Here is a 26,439-nt window from a genome sequence, read left to right on the forward strand (position 1 = left end):
CAGCCATGGTAAAGTGTAGCAGGGAGCGGGGGAGCAGCATACTTACAGTCCGTGCGGCTCCCGGGGCGCTCCAGAGTGACGTCAGGGCGCCCCAAGCGCATGGATCACGTGATCACATGGCACGTCATCCATGCGCATGGGGCGCTCTGACGTCATTCTGGAGCGCCCCGGGAGCCGCACGGACTGTAAGTATACCGCTCCCCCGCTCCCTGCTCCTACTATGGCAACCAGGACTTTAATAGCGTCCTGGCTGCCATAGTAACACTGAAAGCATTTTGAAGACGGATCCGTCTTCAAATGCTTTCAGTACACTTGCGCTTTTCCGGATCCGGCGTGTAATTCCGGCAAGTGGAGTACACGCCAGATCCGGACAACGCAAGTGTGAAAGAGGCCTTAGGGTACTTTCACACTAGCATTTTTCTTTTCTGGCATAGAGTTCGGTCACAGGGGCACTATACCGGAAAGAACTGATCAGACATATTCCCATGCATTCTAAATGGAGAGTAATCCGTTCAGGATGCATCAGGATGTCTTCAGTTCAGTCGTTTTGACTGATCAGGCAAAAGATAAAACCGTAGCATGCTACGGTTTTATCTCTGGCGAAAAAAAACTGAAGACATGCCTCAATGCCGGCATTTTTTCCCATAAGAATGCATTAGTGCAGGATCCGGCATTCAAAATACCGGAACCCAGAATCAGTCCTTCCGGCCTGCGCAGACTGGTAAAAATGTGAAAAAAAAGATACAAGACAGCTCCGTCTGTCTGCATGACAAGCAGAGAGACGGATCCGTCCTTGCAATGCATTTGTGAGACGGATCCCCATCCGGATCCATCTCACAAATGCTTTCAGTCAGCGGTAGATCGGCGGATCCGGCGGCGAGTTCCGACGATGGAACTGCCCGCCGGATCACACTGCCGCAAGTGTGAAAGTAGCCTTAGATACACATTCTGGCAGAAGAACAGCCTGCTGGAGTATACCGTATTGGGTATAGCCAGATACAACCAGCTATATGCTCTCATTGACTATAATGTGGTCCAAAGGCCACCTGGCCATGGTCCGGCATACATGCTGCATATCATCTAAAGCTTTTTTTTTTTGTCGTCCAGCCAAAACCCAGCTTGAATGCTGTAACAAGGAGGGACCCCATTACAGTCAATCACTGCAGCAGCCGGCAGATAATCCAGCTATACCAGATATAGTACATTCCGGCCGGCTGTTCTTCTGACAAAGTATATTGCAGCTGTGAAAGAAGCCTTATGTGCGCAATTATTTGCTATACCACTGTAATAAATAAAAATATTGTTTTTATAAAGCAATACGTTATTTTAAGAAGGCTTTTCTTATTAGAGTAATCGATTTATCGTAAAAAACAAACAAACGGTAGAATACTCAATTACTAAAATAATGGTTTGCTGCAGCTCTACTATCAGCCTATGGCACTACTGAGGTGTTATTGAAGACCAGGATGCTTCAATAGCAGCCTTCAGCTCTTCTGCATTGTTCGGTCTAATGTCTCATCTTTCTCTTGGCAACACCCCATAGATTCTGTATGGCGTTCAGGTCAGGCACAGTAATCCCATGGTAAATGAACCAGGTTTTGGTATTTTTGGCAGTGTGGCCAGGTGCCAAGTCCTGGAAAATGAAGTCACCATCTCCATAAATCTAATGAACTTAATGATCTAAGGTTAATTTGCATATGTATCAAAATCGGCTTTGTTACACAATAAAAGCACACAGAGCTATGGGGACTGGGTATTGCGGATGTGCTAGCAACCCATGTCCTCAGCTCTATACACAAAATCCCGGTGACAGGTTCCCTTTAAATATCTCGCTTTGCATGTAATGAGTCTATCTCATATATTAGTTTCACCTTTTAAGTTTCATTACTGAAATAAATGAACTTTTGCATGATATTCAATTTTTATTAGTTTCCCCTGTATAGCCGAGGAAAATGCTGTTATACCTGAGACAAGTGTGTATCTGACTTTTGTGATATCAATAAAAAGTGATATACAATATGATAGCACAGTCTAATGTGCATTAGATCACTTTGCTTACTGTGATTCACTGAGGGATAGCAGAGATGAGTGTGAATCCAACCGTCTGTAGCATAAAAACTGTGCAAAGACAACTGTGTAGCTCAAATACAGCCTGTATAATATATGATCGGATAACAGGCCGAACTGGATGTACAATGTCTTTTTTCGGTCTTATAAACTATGTTACTATCCTAATTTTTCGAGTTTCACCTGCATGTCTGATACACACTTAGGCTTAGTTCACACTAACGTATGGCTTTTAATTGTTTTTTTTGCGGTCCGTTTTTCACGGACCCGTTGTGTTTCCGTTTCCTTTCCGTTCTTCCATATGCCATGTACAGTATACAGTAATTACATAGAAAAAATTGGGCTGGCCATAACATTTTCAATAGATGGTTCAGAACCACGGAACAGAAACGGAAGACATACAGATACATTTCAGTATGTGTTCAGTTTTTTTTGCGGACCCATTGACTTGAATGGAGCCACGGAACGTGATTTGCGGGCAATAATAGGACATGTTCTATCTTTTGACGGAACGGAAAAACGGAAATACGGAAACGGAATGCATAAGGAGTACATTCCGTTGTTTTTGCGGAACCATTGAAATTAATGGTTCCGTATACGAACACAAAAAACGGCTCGTACACTCGCAAAAAAAAAAAAAAACGTTTGTGTGAACTAGGCCTTAGCAATAGGCAACCGGACGAACTTACTTTACACACGACCATATGGTCACCTTGCCCATGTTGCAGACCGCAAATAGTGGTCCTCAAAACATGGGCAGCAGCAGTGTGAACTTCATATTGGGGTATGGACACATTGATTTAATTGGGTCCACCAAGCACAAAATATGGCAAAAGAAAGGACATTTTTTGGGGCGATTGTCTTAAGCAGGGGCTCATTTTTTGCAGGATGAAACGACGGTTTGATTGGCACCATTTTGGGGTACTTTTTATACCATTTTTTAGGAAGAGAGATGGGCAAAAATGGTGTCATTGTTTTTCTTCTTTTTATGGCGCACACTGCGCAGATAAGTAATGTGATCACTTTATAGATTAGGTCGTTACGGACGTGGCAATACCCCCCAAAATTTTTTAAACCAATTATAAAATGTGCGGTTATGGAAAAAAGCTTACATTTTTAATTGAAATTTTTGTTTATTTTTTTACACTATTTTGACCCAGACCCACTTGGTTCTTGAGGAGCCAGTGGGTCTGATGCCTTGACAGTACACTGCAGTACACTGTATAGTGTACTGCAGTGTATTGGACCCACACTTAGGGTCCATTCACACATCCGCAATTTCATTCCACGGATCCGCAAAACACTTAGGAACGGACCCTTAATTGGACTGATCAGGCTCCTGCCTTTAGCAGGAGCCTGAGCAGGCTTAGATATACCATGGCAAGCCGGATGCCTGTGAAGGTGTCCGGTTGCCATGGTAACCATCGGGACGCTGCCACAGCAGCCCAATGAGTCAACGGGTCAATTGTGTTTTTGTCATTTTGTCAGGTGTCTTTGTGCAGGGTGTAGTGCTACAGTGTACTAGGCTATTAACTGCTGTCACTCAGGATATGAGATTAGAGATTAACAAAGCGAGCTACGGATGCTACATCGAATTCGCACACGACTTTGTGAATAACTTGCTTTGGCTCATTGGAGCCCATACATTCTAATACTGTACAGAAACGAATCTCTGTACAGTATCATAACGATTTTTTTTGCCAATCAACTAAGGATGTGGCATCCGAAGTCACTTCACTCTATACAAGATGCATAGCAGAAGAAAGAAGACGAAAAAAGAAAAGAAAAACAACCACAGGAGTCCCACACATCAGACTTGTAGCGCGTGTCAGGGAGAGCACCCGTCCTGAACTCCGGAGCACTACCGGGGTCACATAGCATTCTATTGATTTATAATGCTATGCAACCCCAGCAGTGCTGGGAGGTCAGGATGTGAGCTGTTACATACTCACCCTGCTCATCTGAAAGGAGCCTATGTGTGATAAGAGCCTCAATTACATTAAGGTTCTTATGAATTTCATACAATGTAGACAGCTGACTGTCATATGCTTCAACAAAGGGAACGCGATTGCTAAAAACATTAAAGCTCAGCTACAAACAAGTTATGTGATTCATGTGATAATCATCAGTTTTTGTGATGCAATATTCTGATAACCATAACTTTTCTTTTTCTAGCCACAAAGCTGTGCGAGAGCTCTTTTTGGACTACATGAAACTTTTTTTTTATTGATGTTTATTCATTTGTTGGCGAGGACGGAGGAACCAGGAATTCTTCCGTTTTTTTATTATTTTTTTTACAGTATTTACATTGGAGGTTAAATATAATTATAGTTTCTGATGAAAAATGTATTTTATTTTTTTAACAAAGAATTTTCCACAACTTCCTCCATGACAGCACAACATGGAAGAGGTCTCCCGGTCTACTGTAGGTTAAGCACTTCCACAGTCAGTTATGCTAGCGATGTGGTTTGGAGGTGGGGTCTTTGTCCCCTCGTGGCACTGCAAGCTCACAACCTCATTTTAGAAAGACAACTACCTTTGCTTTTTCACACTTGCCCGATCAGAACTGCTTGCCGGATCACTCTGCCGCAATCTGCATGCAAATGGACAGCAGATCCATCAAATGGATGCAGATCCATCATACAAATGCATTGCAAGAACGGATCCGTATCTCCGTATATGTCATCCGGAGAAACGGATCCATTATATATATATTTTTTCACATTTTGACCGGTCTGCACGTGCGCAGACTGGAAGGACGGATCCGGCATTGCAGTATTTTTAATGCCGGCACTAAAACGCCATTCAGTGACTGAACTGAAGACATCCTAATGTATCCTGCATGGGGATGAAACTCAGTTATTTTCCAGTATTGAGCCACTATGACAGATAGAAGATTATATTGAAGGTCCAGCACTCTTGGAATATAAAAGGTCTTTATTAATTATCTGGACAGCAGAAAAAAAAGATGGGCATCCTGTTTATGTATTTTACATAGACCATACATAATAGTAATGCATGTATTCTCTAACAATAAGAAAAAAAAATCTTAAGTACTAATGACATTTAAGGCAAGCCTCTCCAGCAACTGCTTAATAAGGGTCCATTCACAAGTCCACAAGTGTTTTGTGGTCTGCAAATTGCAGATCCGCAAAACACGGACACCGGCCATGTGCGTTCTGCATTTTGCAGACCGCCCATGGCCAGCCCTATGATAGAAATGTCTATTCCTGTACGTGGCTGCGGACAAGAATAGGACATGCTCTTTCTTTTTGCAGGGCCGCGGAACAGAACTACGGATCTTTTGCAGACCCATTGAAATAAATGGGTCCGTAACTGTTCAGCAAAATTGTGAAACAGATGTGAACCCATTTATACAGGCATGTGAATGGACCCTAACGCAGCAGAAAAAGGTGAACCAGCCCAGATGGAAAGGCGACTGGAGTAGGGCTCTCTTCCGTCTGTATCCTGATTGCTTAAAGGGCTTCTGTCACCCCACTAAAGTCTTTTTTTTTGGGGGGGGGGGGGGGGGGGGGCTAGTTAAATTCCTTATACGGCGATATATGAAAATATAATGGTGTTACTTACTTTCCTTCAGCCGTTTCTTATAAAAACAAACTTTTATAATATGTAAATTAGGTCTATACCAGCAAGTAGGGCATCTACTTGCTGGTAGCCACCGCAAAAAAACGCCCCCTCGTCGTGTTGATTGACAGGGCCAGCTGCGATCTCCTCCTAGGGGCGGCCCTGTCAGCATTTCAAAAATCGCGCGCCTGTGTTCATTCGGTGCAGGCGCTCTGAGATGAGGAGGCTCGCCTCCTCAGAACTCCCTCAGTGAGCCTGCGCCGATGACATCACCAAAAGAGAAGACGTCATCGGCGCAGGCGCACTGAGGGAGTGCTGAGGAGGCGAGCCTTCTCATCTCAGAGCGCCTGCGCCGAATGAACACAGGCGCGCGATTTTTGAAATGCTGACAGGGCCGGCCAGAGGAGATCGCGGCTGGCTCTGTCCATCAACACGACCAGGGGGCGTTTTTTTGCAGCGGCTACCAGCAAGTAGACGCCCTACTTGCTGGTAGAGACCTAATTTACATATTATAAAAGTTTGTTTTTATAAGAAACGGCTGAAGGAAAGTAAGTAACACCATTATATTTTCATATATCGCAGTATAAGGAATTTAACTAGCCCAAAAAAAAACAAAAAATTACTTTAGTGGGGTGACAGAAGCCCTTTAACCACCTCCTGACCGCCTAACGCGCCGATGCGTCCGGGAGGTGGTTGATTTGTTCCTCCTGGACGCATCGGCGCGTCATCTCGCGAGACGCAAGATTTCGTCACAGCCGGCCCGCGCATGCGCATCGCGGGCCGGCATTTCGTAGCAAAGTATTTAGTCAGCAACCTGCCGGCCACGATCATTGGCTGGCAGGTTGCTGATTTTAAAAAAAAACAATCAGCAGCCATTTAACCCATCATATTAGTAAATATGATGGGGTTATATGGCTGTTGTGCTCCTCTGCTGCTCCTTTTGGTCGGTTGGTTCCAGCAGAGGAGCACACATCACTGTGAGTACCCACTACACCACACTTAGCCCCCAGATCACCCCTATTAACCCTTTGATCACCCCTTCTTGCCCCTGTCAATCACTAGTGAAAGGAAAAAAGTGATCAGTGCAAACTGTCACTTTTTTTTTCACTGGTATTGACCGTTAGGTTTTAGGTATAGTTTAGGCCCCTTGGGTAGGTAGTTTAGGGATCAGTTAGCGCCCAGCCCACCGCAGTCCATTATTCGCTGATTACCGTATCGCTTATCAGCATTTGTACTTTAATAGTATCTGAAAGTGATCAAAACTGATCACGGTCAGATCTATAATTGTATTAGTGTCACTTTAGTTCTCCCTCCACCCAAAACGCAGTGTTTGCCTGATCAGGCCTGATCGGTCGCCCACACGTGCGTTTGCCCACGCCCGCCCCACCGCAGTGACAAAAAAAATATATATTTTTTTGATCGCTGCACATTCACTTTACACGCACTGCGGCGATAAAAAAATCTGTTTTGATATTTTTTATCAACCGCAACGGCCTCCGGTACTTCGCTAGCCTCCTCTTTGTAAGACAGGCTTGCTTTTTTTTTTCTTGGGTAGTCTCAGGGAATACCCCTAAATTTAGTTGCCCACATGTCAAACAGGGGGTATTCTTCTGAAGAGGCCTACAGGCTTCTGACCCAGTCGGATGAGGAGTGGGAACCCTCATCTGATGAATCTAGCGGGTCAGAATACGAACTTGTAGAAAGCAGTGGCTCTCTGACCCAAAGTTCGGACCAGGAGGCTGAGGTCCCTGATAGCACCAGGTGTACCCGGCCCCGTGTCGCTAGACCGCAGGATCCGCTTCAAGAGCAGCAGAGTGGGGCTGGTGCTGTCGGATTACGTGGTGAGGCATACACCAGCAGCCCAGCCCTTCCTGGACCTAGTACCAGCACTGCCGTAGAACATGGTGAAGTAGCGAGCACCAGAAGGGCAGTTGAAGCTGGTACGGTGGCACGTGCAGTAGTGACCCCGTCGCAGCCACCACAAAGACGTGCCCGTAGAGCCCCTAGAATCCCAGAGGTGCTGGCAAACCCTGATTGGCAGTCCCCAACTTCAGCCGCACCTGTAGTGCCCCCTTTCACCGCCCAGTCTGGAGTTCGGGTTGAGACAGCTCAGATCGGTTCGGCCCTGGGATTTTTTTGAGCTGTTCTTGACTGCGGAGCTCTTAGACTTCGTTGTGGCAGAGACAAACCGGTATGCCACACAATTTATAACCGCTAACCCGGGAAGCTTTTATGCCCAGCCTTTCCGGTGGAAACCAGTCCAAGTTTCCGAAATTAAAACTTTTTTGGGCCTCCTCCTCAACATGGGTCTAACTAAAAAGCATGAATTGCGGTCATATTGGTCCACGAACCCAATTCATCACATGCCCATGTTCTCTGCTGCTATGTCCAGGACACGATTTGAGACCATCCTGCGTTTCCTGCACTTTAGTGACAACAGCACCTCCCGTCCCAGAGGCCACCCTGCTTTTGACCGGCTCCACAAAATTCGGCCCCTCATAGACCATTTCAACCTGAAATGTATACCCCAGAGCAAAACATCTGCGTAGAGGAGTCCCTTATACATTTTACCGGGCACCTTGGCTTCAAACAATACATCCCAAGCAAGCGCGCCCGGTATGGGGTCAAATTGTATAAGCTCTGTGAAAGGGCCACAGGCTATACACACAAATTTTGTGTCTATGAGGGAAAAGATCAGACCCTGGAGCCGGTCAGTTGCCCTGACTACCTGGGGAGCAGTGGGAAGATAGTCTGGGACTTGGTGTCACCCTCATTCGGCAAGGGGTACCATCTTTATGTGGACAATTTTTACACAAGTGTGGCCCTCTTTAGGCATTTGTTTCTAGAACGGATTGGCGCCTGTGGTACCGCGCGAACTAGTCGCGCAGGCTTCCCCCAACGGCTCGTTAGCACCCGTCTTGCAAGGGGGCAGAGGGCCGCACTGTGTAACGAAGAACTGCTCGCGGTGAAATGGAGAGACAAGCGTGACGTTTACAAGCTCTCCTCCATTCACGCAGACACGACAATTCAAATTGAGCGAGCAACCCGTGTCATTGAAAAGCCCCTCTCAGTCCACGACGATAACCTTCACATGGGAGGGGTGGACTTCAATGACCAGATGTTGTCTCCGTATTTAGTTTTCCGCAGAACCAGACGCTGGTATAAGAAGGTGTCTGTATATTTAATTCAATTGGCTCTGTATAATAGTTTTGTTCTCTACAGTAAGGCTGGGAGAACTGGATCCTTCCTCAAATTTCAGGAAGAGATCATCGAGAACCTCCTGTACCCAGGAGGTTCCGTGGCCCCATCCACCAGTGTAGTTAGCCGTCTACACAAGCGACATTTCCCCAATGTCGTTGCTGGTACCTCAACCCACCCGTCACCCCGAAAAAGATGTCGTGTCTGTAGCAGGAGTGGAATAAGGCGTGACAGTGCACCTGCTATTTCTGTCCTGACTGTCCTGACCACCCTGCCCTATGCTTAGGGGAGTGTTTCCGGAAGTACCACACACAGGTACACCTAGCATAGAGATCATCTCACCAGGGCTATTAGGGCCCATTCACTCACTGCTGCTGCAAACGTCTCCTTTCACCTGGGACAAAGTGCATAACGCACTTTGCCACATCTTTGGGCGATTTGCACATTGACCCATGGGGAAGGAGAGGTTTGTTCTATAAAGGTAAAAAAAAAAAAGAAAAAAAAAAAAACACGAGTAAGCAAACACGTTACTGTTTAGTTCAAAAAGTTAAAGTTTACATGTTCTGTTCCAAAGTTAATAAAATTATTGCGTTGTGGCCTGGTTTTTTCTTTTTTTACCTTCCAGGTGGACCAACCGATCTACTAGCTGCAGCACTGATGTGCATTCTGACAGAAGCATTGCGCTGCTGTCAGATTACACGCAAGTCGGTGTATGCGGCGCTGCAAGACGAGATTTTCTCCTCTGCAGTAACAGATACGTTTGCCAAGGCATACGAGCTGAGGAGGAGGCGGCGTTCCTATGCTTTGGCAAACACTTTGTGTGTGTGTGTGTGTGTATATATTATATATATATATATATATATATATATATATATATATATATATATATATATATATATATATATATATAAAAATCCCGGCAATGATTTATTCATCCACATCGATTGATGTGAATGGAGAAATCTGGTTTGCCAGGGCATACGAGCTAAGTGGGTATGGATGTTGGGCGGAGCTCCTATGTCCTGGCAGACGCCTTTCCCCTCCTTTTTTTTTTTTTTTTGGCAGAGATTTTTTCATCCACATTGATCGATGCGAATGAAGAAATCTGTGCCGTTCATTTTCTTCTTTCAGCCCAGAGGCTGAACGGAAAAAAAAATCTCATTACCTGTATGCTCAATATAAGGAGAATAGCAGAAACTCCTAATGCTGGCCATACATGTAATGATTGCGGAGACCCTCAAATGCCAGGGCAGTACAAACACCCCACAACTGACCCCATTTTGGAAAGAAGACACCCCAAGGTATTTGCTGAGGGGCATATTGAGTCCATGAAAGATTGAAATTTTTGTCCTAAGTTAGCGGACAAAACAGCTCTGACTTTCTGAGCACCTGTCATGATTCCTGAGGTTCTACAATGCCCAAACAGTAGAAAAACCCCACAAATGACCCCATTTCGGAAAGTAGACACCCTAAGGTATTCGCTGATGGGCATAGTGAGTTCATAGAACTTTTTATTTTTTGTCACAAGTTAGCGGAAAATGATGATGATTTTATTTTTTTATTTTTTTCTTACAAAGTCTCATATTCCACTAACTTGCGACAAAAAATAAAAAATTCTAGGAACTCGCCATGCCCCTCACGGAATACCTTGGGGTGTCTTCTTTCCAAAATGGGGTCACTTGTGGCGTAGTTATACTGCCCTGGCAATTTAGGGGCCCAAATGTGTGAGAAGAACTTTGCAATCAAAATGTGTAAAAAATGACCGGTGAAATCCAAAAGGTGCACTTTGGAATATGTGCCCCTTTGCCCACCTTGGCAGCAAAAAAGTGTCACACATCTGGTATCGCCGTACTCAGGAGAAGTTGGGGAATGTGTTTTGGGGTGTCATTTTACATATACCCATGCTGGGTGAGAAAAATATCTTGGTCAAATGCCAACTTTGTATAAAAAAATGGGAAAAGTTGTCTTTTGCCAAGATATTTCTCTCATCCAGCATGGGTATATGTAAAATGACACCCCAAAACACATTGCCCAACTTCTCCTGAGTACGGCGATACCAGATGTGTCACACTTTTTTGCTGCCAAGGTGGGCAAAGGGGCACATATTCCAAAGTGCACCTTTCGGATTTTGCAGGGCATTTTTTACACATTTTGATTGCAAAGTTCTTCTCACACATTTGGGCCCCTAAATTGCCAGGGCAGTATAACTACCCCACAAGTGATCCCATTTTGGAAAGAAGACACCCCAAGGTATTCCGTGAGGGGCATGGCGAGTTCCTAGAATTTTTTATTTTTTGTCGCAAGTTAGTGGAATATGAGACTTTGTAAGGAAAAAAGAAAAAAAAAGAAAAATCATCATTTTCCGCTAACTTGTGACAAAAAATAAAAAATTCTAGGAACTCGCCGTGCCCCTCACGGAATACCTTGGGGTGTCTTCTTTCCAAAATGGGGTCACTTGTGGCGTAGTTATACTGCCCTGGCAATTTAGGGGCCCAAATGTGTAAGAAGTACCTTGCAATCAAAATGTGTAAAAAATGGCCTGCGAAATCCGAAAGGTGCCCCTTTGCCCACCTTGGCTGCAAAAAAGTGTCACACATGTGGTATCGCCGTACTCAGGAGAAGTTGGGTAATGTGTTTTGGGGGGTCATTTTACATATACCCATGCTGGGTGAGAGAAATATCTTGGCAAAAGACAACTTTTCCCATTTTTTTATACAAAGTTGGCATTTGACCAAGATATTTTTCTCACCCAGCATGGGTATATGTAAAATGACACCCCAAAGCACATTCCCCAACTTCTCCTGAGTACGGCGATACCACATGTGTGACACTTTTTTGCAGCCTAGATGCGCAAAGGGGCCCAAATTCCTTTTAGGAGGGCATTTTTAGACATTTGGATCCCAGACTTCTTCTCACACTTTCGGGCCCCTAAAAAGCCAGGGCAGTATAAATACCCCACATGTGACCCCACTTTGGAAAGAAGACACCCCAAGGTATTCAATGAGGGGCATGGCGAGTTCCTAGAATTTTTTTTTTTTTGCATAAGTTAGCGGATATTGATTTTTTTTTTGTTTTTTTCTCACAAAGTCTCACTTTCCGCTAACTTAGGACAAAAATTTCAATCTTTCATGGACTCAATATGCCCCTCACGGAATACCTTGGGGTGTCTTCTTTCCGAAATGGGGTCACATGTGGGGTATTTATACTGCCCTGGCTTTTTAGGGGCCCTAAAGCGTGAGAAGAAGTCTGGAATATAAATGTCTAAAAATGTTTACGCATTTGGATTCCGTGAGGGGTATGGTGCGTCCATGTGAGATTTTATTTTTTGACACAAGTTAGTAGAATATGAGACTTAGTAAGAAAAAACAAAAACAAACAAAAAATTTCCGCTAACTTGTGCCAAAAAAAAATGTCTGAATGGAGCCTTACCAGGGGGGGGGGGGGGGTGATCAATGACAGGGGGGTGATCAATGACAGGGGGGTGATCACCCATATAGACTCCCTGATCACCCCCCTGTCATTGATCACCCCCCCTGTAAGGCTCCATTCAGACATCCGCATGATTTTTTACGGATCCATGGATACATGGATCGGATCCACAAAACGCATGCGGACGTCTGAATGGAGCCTTACAGGGGGGTTATCAATGACAGGGGGTGATCAGGGTAATCACCCCCCTGTCACTGATCACCCCCCCTGTAAGGCTCCGTTCAGACATCCGCATGATTTTTTACGGATCCATGGATACATGGATCGGATCCACAGAACGCATGCGGACATCTGAATGGAGCCTTACAGGGGGGTTATCAAAGACAGGGGGTGATCAGGGTAATCAGGGTGATCACCCCCCTGTCACTGATCACCCCCCCTGTAAGGCTCCATTCAGACATCCGCATGATTTTTTACGGATCCATGGATACATGGATCGGATCCACAGAACGCATGCGGACGTCTGAATGGAGCCTTAAAAAAGTCACCAGTCCGCAGTAATGATATGCAGCAGGTCCGCAAAGTGATGTGGGATCAATCACACTTCAAATGGATAAAATATATGGGTTTCGGACCGCGCTTTTTATTCAGGCCAGTACGCAAACTTAGATCTTTCTTCCTTCTTCCTTTACAGGAGAACCGAGGGCTACAAATATCCTTTAACTGGATATCCTGTAACTATAAAGGTAATAATAGTGTGAGACCGTATGATAAGGTAACCTGCACTGCACAGATTGTACTCACTCGGCGTTTTCAAGAAATAGGCGTAGATATAATCCCTCCGTAATGGATTGTTGAGATTCTCTCATATACCGCTTTCTCGTGCACTGCTGCAGGGTCTCCACCCGGTCTTTAATCAGGTATGATCCAGATAATTTCTCCAGATTCTGATAGGTTTCTGTAGGTACAAGTGCTTCTACAATAGTGAAGCTCAGTTGATATGTATTTAAAAGTTTTTATTTGTCCATACTTACAAGACAATTGTTAAAAAAGTCATAAAATTCCCAGCGTCGATAATACTGCTACTGCCCGTCGATAATACTGCTACTGCCCGTCGATAATACTGCTACTGGGCAGTAGCAGTATTATCGACGCTGGGAATTTTATATGACTTTTTTTAACAATTGTCTTGTAAGTATGGACAAATAAAAACTTTTAAATACATATCAACTGAGCTTCACTATTGTAGAAGCACTTGTACCTACAGAAACCTATCAGAATCTGGAGAAATTATCTGGATCATACCTGATTAAAGACCGGGTGGAGACCCTGCAGCAGTGCACGAGAAAGCGGTATATGAGAGAATCTCAACAATCCATTACGGAGGGATTATATCTACGCCTATTTCTTGAAAACGCCGAGTGAGTACAATCTGTGCAGTGCAGGTTACCTTATCATACGGTCTCACACTATTATTACCTTTATAGTTACAGGATATCCAGTTAAAGGATATTTGTAGCCCTCGGTTCTCCTGTAAAGGAAGAAGGAAGAAAGATCTAAGTTTGCGTACTGGCCTGAATAAAAAGCGCGGTCCGAAACCCATATATTTGACATGCTCTACTAGCTGCCTGTGGATTTTTTGTCCTTTCCGTCATCTGAGGAGCAGACGGACATTTTATCTGTGCTCTCTCACATCTTGCTGATAAGAATGTGGCTTAAAAGGGATGTCTCATCATGGACAATGGGGGCATATTGCTAGGATATGCCCCCATTGTCTTATAGGTGCGGGTGGGACCCGCACCTATATCGAGAACAGAGCCCCGCAAGGTGGTTGCTGGAGGACTCCGGTCCGGCCACCACCAAGCCAGCTCCCCATAGAAGTGAATGGGAGTGTACCTTGCATGCGCGGCCCCTGCTCCCATTCATTTCTATAGGGCCGACGGATATACCTGACCCAGTGCTCGGCTATTTTCGCTGGCCCCATAGAAAATGAATGCAGAGCGCCCTCTTTCACTTGCAGGGCTCTGTTCTTGATATAGGTGCGGGTCCCAGTGGTGGGAACCACACCTATAAGACAATGGGGGCAAATCCTAGCAATATGCCTCCATTGTTCATGATGAGACAACCCCTTTAAATAAGTGTTTATGATCTCTTAGTAGTTTAGAAATAAGGGTAATTAGATGACCGGCACAAAGTCAAAGTGAAAGTACTAGTCACACAGTTACGATATTTAGGGTACTTTCACACTTGCGTTAAACTTTTCCGTTATTGAGTTCCGTCCTAAAGGATCATTACCGGGGGAAAAAAAACTGATCAGTTTTATCCTAATACATTCTGAATTATGCATCAAGATGTCTTCAGTTCAGTCACTGTATGGTTTTTGGACGGAGATAATACCTCAGCATGCTTGCCGAAATGCCGGATCCGTTATTATTTTACATTGAAATGCATTAATGCCAGATCCGGCGCATGCACAGACCTTTAAAAATGTGAAAAAGATAAATATAAGATCCGTTTTTCCAGATGACAACCCGAGAGACGGATCCGGTATTGCAATGCATTTGTGAGACGGATTCTAGGGGTGCACCGAAATTCCGGCGGACGAAAATATCAGCCGAAAATGGGCCTAATCCATTTCGGCCGATATTGGTACATTTTGGCAGAAAATATGGTTGGTTATATACGTTCGGGCGGCCAAGGGCATCCTGAATTTTCGGTTTTCGGTTTCGGACCAGAATTTTCATTTCGGTGCACCCCTAACGGATTAGTCTACAAATTGTTTCCGTTTGCCTACAGATTGCCGGATCTGGCAGTTCCAGCAATGGAATTGCCTGACGGAATCCAGCAACACAAGTGTAAAGGTACGAGTAAGTGCAATCAAAATAAATAAATAAAATTACTCCTAAAGGTGTGCATAGCCTTTAAACTTCATTTATTAGTATACCACATTAATCTAGATGTTCTACTGTAATAACCTTTTTATATGTTCAGTGATTTAGACATATGTATATTTATACTGAAACAATACTGCAATCCATTCCATGTTTGCCATTATGCTCATTTCCCAGCAAACCTGTGTATGTTTATAGATATAAACTTCTCTCTCATGTACACAACCGTTGGCTGTTCTGCGGTCCACAAATTGTGGATTCGCAAAACACTGATACTGGCCATGTGTATTCCGCATTTTGGGGAAAAGAACGTCCTGCCCCTAATAGAACTGTCCTATCCATGTCTAAAAAACAGACAAGAATAGGGCACGGTCTATTTTTTTGTGGGGCTGCAGAACAGACATACAGATGCGGACAGCACACAAGTGTGCTGTCCGCATCTTTTGTGGCCCCAATGAACTGAATGGGTCTGCATGCAGATCAGATCAGGACCAAAAATATACATGACACATTGTACTTCATGATAGTGGTAAATTTGAGTCAACATGTTGAGCCTTTATTTATAAATAAATAAATAAAAAATAATTCCAAGTTTACAGAAAATTTGTAAAATAAAAATATTTTTCATTAGAATTTCTCTGCTTTTAAAAGGGGTTTTCTCACCTCAGACATCTTGCCAAGATGTGCTCCTAATGTTTTCTAGGTACAGGTCCCATCCCACCTCTGGGACCTGCACCTATCTTTAGAATAGAGCCCGCACATGCATGATGGCCCTCATTCATTATCGGAGTGCTGAAAACAGCTGAGCATTGGCTGCGCTTGACATTCATTTCCATGGGACTGCCGAAAATAGTGAAGCACATCAATAAATATTTATAAAAAGATGGATAGATATCACCAAACCCTAGTGTGTATTATGCCACAAATGCAGGATTGGTGGTGGAAGGGAGGTATACTTCTCCAAGATTCCTCTCCTATGTGAAGCAGCAGGTGAAAGACCCTCACCAGGGGCGTAACTGCTCCCTGCTTCACTGTTCTTCTGAGCTCAGGTGCTCCCCCTGCAGGCCGCAGATCACGCTGCTGGGGCTGTGGGTGAAGTGCTGAAAGCCCGGGAAATAGCCTGCAGCGCAATGTGATTGTCGGAGTGCGTCATCAGGGAAGAATGTAAGTATGCATTTTTGTTAGGTTTTTCTCATAAAGCTGCAGACTGGAGGCTAGAGTGAGGGGGCACATATCTGGGTGTAACCACTGTGAGGGGGCACAAAAGTGGGCATAACTACTGTGACAAGAACAAAAGGTGGGCATAAGTGCTGTGAGGGGCCACAAGGAGGACATAACTATTGTGAAGGGGCCACAAGGTAGGTTTAATTACTGTGAGGGCCATTCCTTATGTGGGTATTTTTTTTTCTATTACCATAGGGACCTTGTTCTGGATCCAGTGGACATCACGCCGACGCCAGCAACACCCTGGCTGAGGTAGGACGAGATTTTATTAGTTAGGACTGGGTGAGTGTAGCCATGCATTGGGCTTAGTGTAAAAAAAAAAAAATATGCCGTCTCTTTGTATAATTTGGGGGGGGGGGGGGGGGCGCCCAAACCAAAGTTTACACTGTGGCCCATAATATTCTAGTTACGCCACTGACTCTCACCTGTGAGGTGTTAAACAGGGATGAGCGCACCCATGGATGTTCCGGATCAGTTCAGGTTCCCAACACCGAACCCCATTGAAATTAATGGGGGCTCGAACTTTGGGGCGGAAAAATGGCTGTAAAAAAAGTCATACAAAGGGCTGCAAAAGGATCCAAAATGGGTTAAGAGCAGTACAATTGCCCTGCAAACAAATGTGGACAGGGAAATAACATAAAATAACCAAATACATAAAAAATAATGATGAACCAGGAAGCGGAAGTCCAAGTTGATGAGGCTGTAGACATGGTGGTGTAGGTGAAATAGGCAGGGGAGGAAGCCAACACAGGTTTTTTTTGTTTTTTCGGAATAGTCTGTTAATTCTGTGTGTGACCTTTAACCATTTTTTAGGGTGCAGCCGGTATATTTCTCTACTCTGCCAATATAATAAATAATCTTGAGACAGGAGGTGGATGTCCGAGTAGAGGAGGAGGTAGCCAATTGTTTTTTTTGTTTCTTTTTAAATTTTGTTTATTTTTGTTTCCTGTTTTTTGGGGTTTGTGGAGGACCCAAAACATTGTGAAATAGCAAAGAGAACGCACAAACTGCGCTGGAGTATAACAGTTGTTCTTGAGATATGTCGACAATGTATTCATGATATGGTCTGGTACTGAGATGCAATGCAGGGGCTTTGTTTCCTACTTGAATAAGAACAACCGCATGAACATGATATTCACCCTCAATTTTGGGGGTCATTCTCTTCAGTTTTTGGATGTACATGTAGATGTTGGAGACGATGGCATACGCATGTGCGGCCACCGAAAGTCCACCACTACAAAACTCCCTGTTGCACCACAAAAGTTTTCACCCGGACAGTGTCAAGAAGTCTATACGTATAAACAACACTGAGGAGGGGTACAACAGACAATCAGAGGAATTGAAAGGTAGATTACTGAACCGAGGATACAAAGAGAGGGATGTAGACACAGCTAGAAAGAAAGCAGGATCCTTCACCCAACAAGAGTTATTATATAGAAAAAGGAGAACTACTCGAAATGAAAAAGATTTGTTTTTACATTCAAATACAGTCCCGCAGCAGGTCTTATCAAACGTGCTATTTGCAATAATTGGGATATTTTGAAGAATGAAGAAGGGTTAGAAGGACTCGCAAACAATAGACCACTTATAGCCTTTAAAAGGTGCCATACGATAAAAATACAAAATTGTAAGGAGTAGATTTAGGAACCAAGGTCCGAGCAATTGGCTATCATCCAGTAGACCAGAGGGCAATTTTAAATGTGGGAATTGCTCCTTCTGCAACTATAACAATCAATGGATTTCGGTGGGGCTTCACACCGGGTCACACAGTTCCTCAATTGCAGAAGTAATTACGTTGTCTATTTGATCACCTGCCATTGCAGGGCCTTCTATATAGGGAAAACAATTCGCCCCCTGTTTGAGAGCTTTACGCTGGGTTCAGACCTGAGCATTCGCGATGGAGCGCTCTGTATGCGCGATTGTACGGGCGTTTGCAATTGCGCATACAGAGACAAGCGAACGCCCATTGTCGCGCGTTCCCGCTGAAGTCTATGTACGGGAATGCGCGACAAGACACCCCAAAGAAGCTTCTTGGGGCGTCGGGCGTTATACAGCGCGATCATACGCTCTGTAAAACGCTCAGGTGTGAACCCAGCCTTAGAGAGCATCTAAATTCCCTTAAGACAGGTAAGGGATGTACCAGCCTCATTGAGCATGTTCGCAATGAGCATGGTGGAAATCCTCAGTGCATTTCCTTTGCTGGGATTGAGCAGGTGCCATCTCGGTCCCGAGGTGTGGACAGGCACTGCGTACTCCTACAAAGAGAATGCAGGTGGATAATAAAAGCTGATGCCTTAGGCCCCCTAGGACTCAATGATAGAAATGATCTGAGTGTGTTTATCTAACCTGTTCTCCCTGTGTTACGCCTCATGCACACGACCATGCTGTTTTTTTGCGGTCCGCAAAAAAACAGAAGCCGTCTGTGTGGCCTTTTTTTTGCGGGGCCGTGGAACGGAGCCACGGAGTGCTGTCCACATCTTTTGCGGCCCCATTAAAGTGAAAAGGTCCGCATCAGGGCCGCCAAAACGGCGTCTCGGATGCGGACCCAAACAACGGTCGTGTGCATTAGGCCTTACATGGAAGTTACTATATTCAGCGATGTTGGAGCGGATGGGTGGTTACAAGGAAGGTTAGAGTCTTGGTTTCGTTGACAACATGACGTGTATAAGATGCGCGTGTTAGCGCAATTATGTCACTGGCCCGACGAACCGCAAGTTAGGGCGAAATGGACGTCGCCGCAGAATCCATCCGAGTTCATCACGCATCGCATGCTCCAGCACGAAGATTTTACCTTTTTGCAACAATAAAGGATCGTATTATCCACTTTGGTGAGTGCAGCCTTTTCTATTTTTCCCCACTTGGTGATATTACCTGCTGCCGAGGCTGTGCATCGCCATATGAGTTTAAAAGGGACAGGTTAGTTGAGGATCGGGTACACATACATATATTTTTTGTGACGTCCGGCAGTGCCGCCTTACTTCTAATTTTCTCCACCACTGATAATCCCACTTAACCTCAATTTGAAATAATCACACTGAACTTGAAGAGTAAGCCTGCTAAAGATTTACTTGATATGTTAAATGGTTCAGACTAGTGATGGAGAACCATCTGCCGCGAACGCGATCAAATGTTCATGAACCGCAAGTTCGCGGCAGGTCCCATTCATTTTAATGGCAGGCGAACCTGAAAAACCTTCAGCTCTTATTTGCAGCCAAGAAATAATTACTAGAAGTGGACAAATAGTCCCACAACATGGACAGTGACATACCAGATGTATTATTCGAATTTGCGATCCCCATCCATTATTTTTTGCAATGCGAAATATCTGCAATATAATTTTTGCTTACGCGCAAAATAGTTTTTGGGGGGCGACTGGTATATCACACCAGTTATAATTATTTTTTCGAATTGTGTTTGTCACGGTGTAGCTGCAGTATCGCTGCAGAACCGCTCACCACTGCTGCACAATACAAATCCACTATAATATGCTTTCTATGTTAGTATATTATAAGTGTATTACACCCCTCTGTACTGCACACCTATCAATAGTACACCTATACCAGTCCTTAAAAGGACTTTTGTGGACCTATTTGATAGCGTTTTTGTCCCTAACAGCCTGTCCCTGCTCCACACACCAACCTCTCCCTACACTGACAAAAGACTGAATGTAAAATGGCGGCCAGATCGGGTCTATTTATAAGGTAGAGGGTATGTCCATAGGCTGGAACGTCTCAATTGGCTGTCCTGTACCACCTGATGGATGTGTCATGGGTCAAAGTTCTTCACAATGTAAAAGAACATGGCGGAGGCGAATATCTCCATATGTTCGGCAAATCGCGAACAGGCAAAGTTTGCCGCAAACCGACCACCGGGCGAACCGCAAGGACATCTATAGTTCAGATGCCAAATCAAATTTTGCCTCCCATTATAGTCTATGGGCATTCCATTAGGTCATTCAGCTTTGCATTCTATAGAAAACAGTTATAATCCAAGGTAATTTTCATTTTACAATATGCTACTCTGCCCAGGGAACACTTGCGGTAAAGGTTAATGTCCTACATAACACAGATTTACCTGCAAACGAGCTCCTAGTTTACTTCCCCATTATAGTCTATGGCCATTCCATTGTGTCATTCCTCTTGTCATTTAATAGAAACCAAAGATAATCCCACTTAATCTCAATTTTAAATAGCCCCACTGAATTTGAAGAGTAAGCCCCCTTTCACACGAGCGAGTTTTCCGCGCGGGTGCAATGCGTGACGTGAACGCATTGCACCCGCACTGAATCCGGACCCATTCATTTCTATGGGGCTGTGCACATTAGCGGTGATTTTCACGCATCACTTGTGCATTGCGTGAAAATCGCAGCAGGTTCTATATTCTGCGTTTTTCACGCAATGCAGGCCCCATAGAAATGAATGGGGCTGCGTGAAAATCGCAAGCATTCGCAAGCAAGTTATTATTTTCCCTTATAACATGGTAATAAGGGAAAATAATAGCATTCTTAAAACAGAATGCATAGTACAAAAGGGCTGGAGGGGGTTAAAAAAAAACAAAAAATAATTTAAGTCATCTTAATCCACTTGTTCGCGCAGCCCGGCATCTCTTCTGTCTTCTTCTTTGAGGAATAGGTCCTTTGATGACGTCACTGCGCTCATCACATGGTCCGTCACATGATCCATCACCATAGTAAAAGATCATGTGACGGACCATGTGATGAGCGCAGTGACCATCAAAAGTCCTATTCCTCAAAGAAGAAGACAGAAGAGAAGCCGGGCTGCGCGAACAAGTGGATTAAGGTGAGTTACATCTTTTTTTTTAACCCCTCCAGCACTATTATACTATGCGTTCTGTATTCAGAATGCTATTATTTTCCCTTATAACCATATTATAAGGGGAAATAATACAATCTACAGAACCTTGAACCCAAACCTGAATTTCTGTTAAGAAGTTCGGGTCTGGGTACCACATTCAGTTTTTTATCACGCGCGTGCAAAACACATTGCACCCGCGCAATAAAAACCTCAACAACGGAACGCAATCGCAGTCAAAACTGACTGCAATACATACCTACTCGCTGCAACACATACCTAATTTTGCTGCAACACATCTGGACACGCTCGTCCACAAGGGGCCTAAGCCTGCTAAAGATTTACTTGATATGTTAAATGGTTCAGACTCCAAATAAAATTTTGCTTCCCATTATAGTCTATAGGCATTCCATTATGTCATTCACCTTTGCATTCTATAGAAAACGGTTATAATCCAAGGTAATTTTCATTTTACAATATGCTACTCTGCCCAGGGAACACTTGCGGTAAAGGTTAATGTCCTACATAACACAGATTTACCTGCAAATAAACTCATAGTTTACTTCCTATTATAGTCTATGGGCATTCCATTGTGTCATTCATCCTTGTCATTCTGCAGAAAACATGGATAATCCCACTTAATCTGAACAGGTCATTAAATAATACCACTGAATTTGGAGAGTATGTCTGCTAAATAATTAAATGTCAAATGGTTTTGTCTTTAATTCAAATATTACTGGTCCATTATTCTCTATGGGCACTCCACTCTGGTCCATTATTCTCTATGGGCACTCCACTCTGGTCCATTATTCTCTATGGGCACTCCACTCTGGTCCATTATTCTCTATGGGCACTCCACTCTGGTCCATTATTCTCTATGGGCACTCCACTCTGGTCCATTATTCTCTATGGGCACTCCACTCTGGTCCATTATTCTCTATGGGCACTCCACTCTGGTCCATTATTCTCTATGGGCACTCCACTCTGGTCCATTATTCTCTATGGGCACTCCACTTTTCTGTTAAAGTCTATGGACATCATAGGCGTGCGGACAGGGTGTGTCGGGTGTGCCTGGGCACACCCTAATCAAGCCAACTCGAGGTTCTGTCAGGGCCGGAAAGCGATGAAAGCCTGGTCCTCGGCGCGCCACTGTGAAGGCTGCGCACAGTGTGAGGCTGCGCTGTGACCTCACACTATGCAGGCCCACACAGCAGACTGTACAAGATAGTGCGGGTCTGTATGTATGCATGGTGTGTGTGTGTGTATATATTATATACATACACGCGAGTGTGTTTGTGCTTTAGGGTGCACACGCCTATGATGGGCATTCCACTCTGTCATTCCTTTTAGCATGCCCCCAGGAAAGCAGCACATGAATAGTGGTGCACCCAATGTAACTCTGCAATAAATGCAAAAGTCAATAGACAATTGGATTCTGCATACTGCTAGAAGACAGAAGCCTACAGATGTCACTGACACTTCAGAGCACGTCAGACAGAGCGCTCTCCATAGCGGTGTATTGGGCTGATGCCGTCCTACACATCTTCCTGCGAACACCTCACCAGACAGGCCTGACAACCGGCTGGAACCCTGCACAAGTTCACTACGTGGTGCCCATCAGTAGTCACCATGTTGAAAGCATATCTGTGACGTCCACCCTTACAACGCGTTTACAATATCACCAAAACAAAACAAATGGCCGACTTACCAACACACACATCCGCGGGTAGTCACAGCTGCTGTAGTTCAGCCTGACAGTCACGCGACGCGGACTCGTCCGCCTATGCTGCAAAAAGCCGCGAGACTGTGCGCGAAGACAGAGCCCAGGCAGAGGCAGAGATCGGTGATATAATCTTCTGCGCACGCGCAAAAGACTTTCGTCGCCTCTCAGCATGGAGAACGTGTTCCTCTTTATAGTTAGGTTCTTAATTCTGATTTAGCCAATGTCACTAGAAGGCCTCTTCCTACATCAGCCTATTCTAAAAGGGCAGAAAAAACTGGGCAAAGGGCCATTCATATCCTGCTTTCTACCAGTTGGGGGATAAGTTTGAATGACGGAGAAAGGTATTCCTCTGTCAACCCAAAAGTCGTAGAGAAAACCCATAAGCCTGTATTGTCACATTCACTGGTCATGGCATTTCCATACTTACCAACCTTTTGTTGGTAAAATCAGGGCATCTAAGCCCCACCGGGCCTGGGACCACCTGCCTATGGGCCGGGTTTACGTTAGCCCCATCACTTTTTCGACCTGGAGAACCCAAATCAGGAATATCCCTCCAAATTCGGGACACTTGGCAACTATGCATTTTTATAGCGCAGTCCCATTCATGTTGTTGGGGTTGTGTTGCAGTACCAATCAGAGCAGCTATATGATGTACAACATTGTGCTTGGTGTACTATGAAGAGGTGATCTGATATTGTTTTCTATGGTTATTAGTATTTAAATGGGTGTTCCCATCTGGGATGTTGATGCAGTGGCGTGCCTAGGGTGTTTGGCACCCGGGGCGGGCACCCCCCACCAATATTTTTAAAAAATGGTACCCCTTTACAGAAGTTTTGCCCTCATTGTACAACCTTCACAGTAGTTTTGTCCAGATATGTGCTCTCTCATGGTAGTTATGCCCATATTGTGCCCCTTCAAGGTAGCTATACTGTACAACTTTCACAGTAGTAATACCCACATTGTGCCCGTTTAAATTACTTATCCCTTTATTGTGCCCCCTTCACAGTTGTAATGCCATCTTTGTGTCTCCCTCACAGTAGTTATGCCCTCTTTGTGCCCATTTCAAAGTAGTAATGCCCTATCTGTGCCCCCTTCACAGTTGTAATGCCCCCTCTGTGCACCTTCAGAGTAGTTATGCCCTCACTGTGCCCCCATAACAGTAATAATGCCCTCTATACCCCTGCATAGTAATAATGCCCCCTCAACTACACCCCTCAAGGTATTCAAAACTGATTTTACAAACGTTGTTAACCCTTTAGGTGTTCCACAAGAATTAATGGAAAATAGAGATACAATTTCAAAATTTCCCTTTTTTGTTTTTTTATAATTTTTTTCCAGTTACAAAGCAAGGGTTAAAAGCCAAACCAAACTTAATATTTATGGCCCTGATAGTTTACAGAAACACCGCATATGTGGTCGTAAACTGCTGTACGGGCACACGGCAGGGCGCAGAAGGAAAGTAATGCCATACGTTTTTTGGAAGGCAAATGTTGCTGGACTGTTTTTTTTGACACCATGTCCCATTTGAAGCCCCCCTGATGCACCCCTAGAGTAGAAACTCCATAAAAGTGACCCCATCTAAGAAACGACACCCCTCAAGGTATTCAAAACTGATTTTACAAACGTCATTAACCCTTTAGGTGTTCCACAAGAATTAATAGAAAATAGAGATACAATTTCAAAATTTCACTTTTTGGGCAGATTTTCCATTTTAATATTTTTTTTTACTTTTACAAAGCAAGGGTTAACAGCCAAACAAAACTCAATATTTATGGCCCTGATTCTGTAGTTTACAGAAACACCCATTATGTGGTCGTAAACTACTGTACGGGCACACAGCAGGGCGCAGAAAGAAAAGAATGCCATATGGTTTTTGGAAGGTAGATTTTGCTGGACAGTTTTTTTGACACCATGTCCCATTTGAAGCCCCCCTGATGCACCCCTAGAGTAGAAACTCCCAAAAAGTTTTTAGTGTCTCCATATTCTGAGAGCTATAGTTTTTTTCAGTTTTTGGGCGATTATCTTAGGTAGGGTCTCATTTTTTTGTGATGTAAGGTGACAAAAAATTGTTTATTTAGCACAGTTTTTATTTTTTACGGTGTTCATCTGAGGGGTTAGGTCATGTGATATTTTTATAGAGCCGTTCGATAGGAACGCGGCAATACCAAATATGTATACTTTTTATTTTATTTATGCAAGTTTTACACAATAACAGCTTTTTTAAAACAACAAAATGATGTTTTAGTGTCTCCATATTCTGAGCCATACTTTTTTTATTTTTTGGGCGATTGTCTCAGGTAGTGGCTCATTTTTTTGCAGGATGAGGTGATGGTTAGATTGGTACTATTTTGGTGGGCAAACGCCTTTTTGATCGCTTGCTGTTGTACTTTTTGTGATGTAAGGTGACAAAAAATTGTTTATTTAGCACAGTTTTTATTTTTTACAGTGTTCATCTGAGGGGTTAGGTCATGTGATGTGTTTATAGAGCCGGTCGATACGGACGCGGCGATACCTAATATGTATACTTTTTTCCCCCCTATTTTTTACCAATTTTTTTTTTACTTTCTTTGAGGAAAATTACGTTTTTGTTTATTTTTACTTGAAACTTTTAATTTTTTGGGGGGAAAATTTTATTTTTTAAACTTTTTTTCACTTTATTTTTTGTCCCACTTTGGGAATTGAACTTTTGGGGGTCTAATCCTTTACAATGCATTCGGAAAAACACATGACGTACTTCCGCACAGTGCCATTGTTATAATCCAGTGCACTTTCTCTTTGTGTTCTCTTTTCCATTTCCCAATGTTTTGGGGCCTTCCCAAATTAAAAAAATATAAAGTTAAAAAAATAATAATAAAAAACAAAAACAGTGTAAGCTCTGTCCTCCTGCTCCACCACCGCCTCCACCTACACCGCCACATCCACCGCCTCCTCAACCCCCTTCTTCACTTTGACCTCCAACTGCTAGCTGAAGATTATTAGTATTTTTTTCTATTCTATGTTATTTTAAGTCATTTCCCTATCTACATTTGTTTGCAGGGCAATTGTCCTGCTCTTACCCCCATTTTGCTTCCTTTTGCAGCCCTGTAGCCCTTACTTCGACTATTTTACAGCCATTTTAGTGCACCAAAGTTCGGGTCCCTATTGACTTCAATGGGGTTCGGGTTCGGGTCAAGTTCCAGAATCCGAACTTTGACCCGAAGTTTGGCCGAACTCAGCGAACTTGTACATCTACAGGTCCCCTCATCCCTAATCCTGACCTATTCGTTTCAACTGGTATATGTACATCAGCCTCGTTTTTCACACATCATCTTTGCATTCAGAAAAAATCACAGCATTTTCTATATTGTGCATTTTTCACGCAGCCCTGGTCACAAAGCATTGAATTGTGTTTTTGTGAAAAAAAAAACAGAAGTCATTTGAATGGAATGCATTTTTCACTGGTGGTTGCTAGGAGATGTAGATTGTTATTCTTCAAGTATTCTTCACACACACGAAAAACATGTAATCTAGA

General features: G+C 43.9%; 1 protein-coding gene across 1 annotated transcript in view; it reads right to left on the minus strand.

The window, feature by feature from the left end:
* LYST (lysosomal trafficking regulator) overlaps positions 1–23,002 on the minus strand; it is a 556,878-nt gene extending 533,876 nt beyond the window's left edge. Inside the window, 1 exon segment of the mRNA XM_044290763.1 lies at positions 22,914–23,002. The gene's annotated coding sequence lies outside the window, so the exon portion shown is untranslated.
* Between the last annotated feature and the right edge of the window lie 3,437 nt (positions 23,003–26,439).

The sequence above is a fragment of the Bufo gargarizans genome, chromosome 4 (genome assembly GCF_014858855.1).
Source record: "Bufo gargarizans isolate SCDJY-AF-19 chromosome 4, ASM1485885v1, whole genome shotgun sequence".
Lineage (NCBI taxonomy): Eukaryota > Metazoa > Chordata > Amphibia > Anura > Bufonidae > Bufo > Bufo gargarizans.